The sequence below is a fragment of the Osmerus mordax genome, chromosome 6, assembly GCF_038355195.1.
Source record: "Osmerus mordax isolate fOsmMor3 chromosome 6, fOsmMor3.pri, whole genome shotgun sequence".
Taxonomy (NCBI): domain Eukaryota; kingdom Metazoa; phylum Chordata; class Actinopteri; order Osmeriformes; family Osmeridae; genus Osmerus; species Osmerus mordax.
In genome coordinates, this window is record NC_090055.1 from 1,547,084 (window position 1) to 1,550,849 (window position 3,766).

Genomic DNA, 3,766 nt, shown 5'->3' on the forward strand with positions numbered 1-3,766 from the left:
CAGGGGTTATTTGGGTTGAGAATGGGTTGAATTTGTGTATGACTACTGAACACCAACATATATTTAGTCCTTCGTGACAGCTTTTCTTTGTCTTTTATGTGTTTTATTTTCCTGAAGGGAATGTTTGAAGCGATCTATATGAAGGGGTGGTTTTCTAAGTTCCTGGCTACACTGCACTTTATCCGCCACTAGAGAGAGCTACACAGACAGATCATCGGCTGTTGTGTCAGTCTTAGTTTAGTCCTTGTTTAATTTGAATCAGATGTCAACTAAGCAGATGTTAAGAAAGAAATCATGTATTTTGTTGCTCTGTTTTCACATATGAACATTTAGAAAAAGTAGTCATAAAGCCTGTTGTAAAGATGTGGTATTCAGGAGATTTACAAACAGCACAGACTCACAAGGCTGTTGGTGTTTCGGAGAAGCAAGACTGGTGCTCTCAAAGGTGTTTTTTTGTGTGTTTCTTTTTGGTTCATGGCTTCTGTGGAACTTGGAACATTTTGGAAATGTGTGGTTTATGAGCCTTTTATGTTTATGATGCTGTAATTATAAAAGACTTCTGATTGGGGTTAATGTTAATATATGTCGTTGGTTTTGATCTCTGTGTGGCTCAATGTTTTTGTACTCCCAGACACACAACCACTCACACTCACTTCATCTCAAGAAGATCAACATTTATGCTCACATCGTGGCCATTAATAGACATCATATACATTTATTAGATGTCATTAAACATTTTATGTTTGTTTTTTGGTGTCATTACATAAGGAACACTGTCGACGTCAACAATACCAACATTGTCAAATGTAAACAAAACACAATTTATAAACAGTTCAGCTGAAGCCCATTTGACCCTAACCCCCAAAGCTTTATACAAGATGTCTCAATATACAGTACCTCCACATGGAGACGTCGATTGAATTTAAACAAAATTTACATTCATTGACACTGATAGGCTCCCGAGAGACCCCCTGATAGGCTCCCGAGAGACCCCCTGATAGGCTCCCGAGAGACCCCCTGATAGGCTCCCGAGAGACCCCCTGATAGGCTCCCGAGAGACCCCCTGATAGGCTCCCGAGAGACCCCCGTCCTCCATGATATCCGTAAACAACCAATCCCCCTCTGGGGGCAGGGTTAACACCTGATGACGTTTCTGTACGGGAGCAGGAAACGACTTTGCAATACCCCCGAAAGGTGTATAATCCTGATGGCCGTCACCTTCTGTCAAAAAACAGGAACTGTCCTGTTGGGAACAAGTGCTTCGAAGTATGTGGGGGTCAGGAACGTCACCATGGCAACCTCTGGAGCTGGACAGCTGGTTCGGGGTGTTTTCTAGACAATCTGTCGACCTTGAACTAGGCAGCTCTCTCTCTGTGGCCTCCGGCTCAACAGTCAGCATGAGCTGTTCTCTGGAAACGCTGCTGATGAAGCTGTTGGTGGCTGAACCCTGAGACTCAAAGCCCCCGTATCCAGGGCCGTATCCAGGCTTGTACCCACGCTGCCCTGCTTCACTGTCCAGCTGCTCCACACCTGATCTGTGGTTGTCACCGCTGCTGTGGACCCTCAGTTTCTCCCCAAAACTTCCTGGTTGCTCCGGAAAGGTGATGTCATCAATAAGCGCCTTGCCAGTCAGGTCCATAGCCTCCACCTGACACCCTAACATGTTTGACAAGGTGACCTGGGTCTCCATGCTGCCTCCAAAGTCCTCGTCACTGAACTCCGACTCCAGCAGTCTGAGCACGTCCAGCCTCTGGTTCTCTGCAGGGTCTGACAGGCTATAACTGGAAGGAGAATATGCTGCCAGATCTGTGATCATCTGAATCCCAAAGTCACAGGAGTCTAAGGACAGAGGGGACAGCGCTGGGGACAGCAGGAGTTGCGGGTCAGAGGAGGCATCCATGTTGGGAGAAACAGGCCTGGGGTATTCACCAAGCGGCGGGTTATTTGAGGCAGAATTGTGTCTACTGGGTTGCATGTCATATTTTTCTCTGACACTTTCGATCCAGCTGCAAAGGCTGTCCTCCAGCTGGACCTCAGGGCTTTCATCACTTATGTATCCTGTCTGAAGGAACTCCCCCCATTGCAGAATGTCATCAGTTTTCTCTGGACAGTTCAATGACGTGTACTGACTTTCTTCGTAAATTTGATGTCCCTTTTTTACGATCTGGTGGTATGTTCCGTCATCCAGAGTGTCATCAGTGGCAGTGCTGGAGATGGTGTCGGACTGGTCCACTCGAGCTTTCGGGTTGATTTCACAGCCGTCTCCAGATTCGGTCTGTTTCAATGCACTGATGTCAGTTTCCTGCGAGCAGACCGCGAGATCAGCCGCTGCAGGTAGAAGAGCCGACACAGGAAGCCGTCACAATAAAGACAGAAAGGAGAGATTAGGAATCAAGCCATTTTGTCATTCTGAAATGTATACATTCATGTTAGAGGATTGTGGACAACACCTTCTTTGGAGGTTCCGTGTGGCAGGTCAGAGGTCACTGAAGGTTGTGGTGGGGAGGGCAGGTCAGAGGTCACTGGAAGTTGTGGTGGGGAGGGCAGGTCAGAGGTCACTGGAAGTCTAGGTGGGGAGGGCGGAGAGATGTGCTCCTCTCTTGATAACAGGGATGAAGAAAGCTGATGGTTGGCTGCTTCTATTTCCGCAAACTTTCTGTTGAAAGAGAACGAGTGCAAAAAGAAAGAAATCTGAAACGTACTGGTATCAACTTCAACTTTGATTATATTATATTAGATTCAACTTTATTGTCACTGTGCAGAGTACAGGTACAAAGCCAATGAAATGCAGTTAGCACCAAAAGTGCAAAAGAACAGCATTTATGTACAGTCATGCGACCAAACTCTGCCTCTCTCACACATTCACGCACCTCTGGATCATGTTGTGGAGGAAACGGCGGTGGTTGACTTGACGTTTAGACGGACGGTTCTTCCTGGGTTTCTGAAGCGTCCTCATCATGTGACCTGCTGCTGATGTCACAAAGGTGAAGAGGTCTCGACCCCAGGGCACTCCTTGCTCTATCCCAGGTTCAAAAGCTACGGAGCTGGATGGCTGCATAGCTAGAAGGAGACCAAGGTGGGATCTGAGGAGAGGGGTGGAGAGAGAGAGAGGAACAGGCAGGGGCAGGGGCAGCAATAGAGGTGAGATGAGAGATCTGAGAGGGCTGCGACAACAAAGAACCTGAATTATCAGATCAATCCAGCAGTCTCGGCTCAATCAAAAGACAGTGTGAGTAAGTGACAGAGAAAGCTCATGTGATGACCAGAAGCTTACAGTGATCCACAAATTTATTAAACAATTTTGCATCACAGTCATCAACTGGAGTGCACTGTAAACCTGATAACGCAATAAGCAATTTAAACAATCCCAAACAGGATTTAGAGTATGTACGCTTAACAAATGGAGCCAATAAAGGTTTGAACAAGTCTCTGTTATCCTAAACAAGCATTGTCAGTCTAACAAAGGAACCATTAAGTATAATCAATGTTTGCAGTTCAACTAAATGTATCTTTTTTAATCTATAACCATGATGTTCACGTATTTCACAGCACAGCCCACTAAAGGTATGGAATACCACAATTATAAATAAAAATAAATAAAAATGACCATAATTTACCTAAACCAGTGTAACGCTGTGTGATGTCATGCTATAAGTAAAAATGTCATACCTGCTTATCTTGAAGCTTGTATCTTTCTCACTCCTCAAAATCTAATAAGGAATCAGACACAGCCTAAGGTACAGACAGACTATACCCAAAGAGGCGG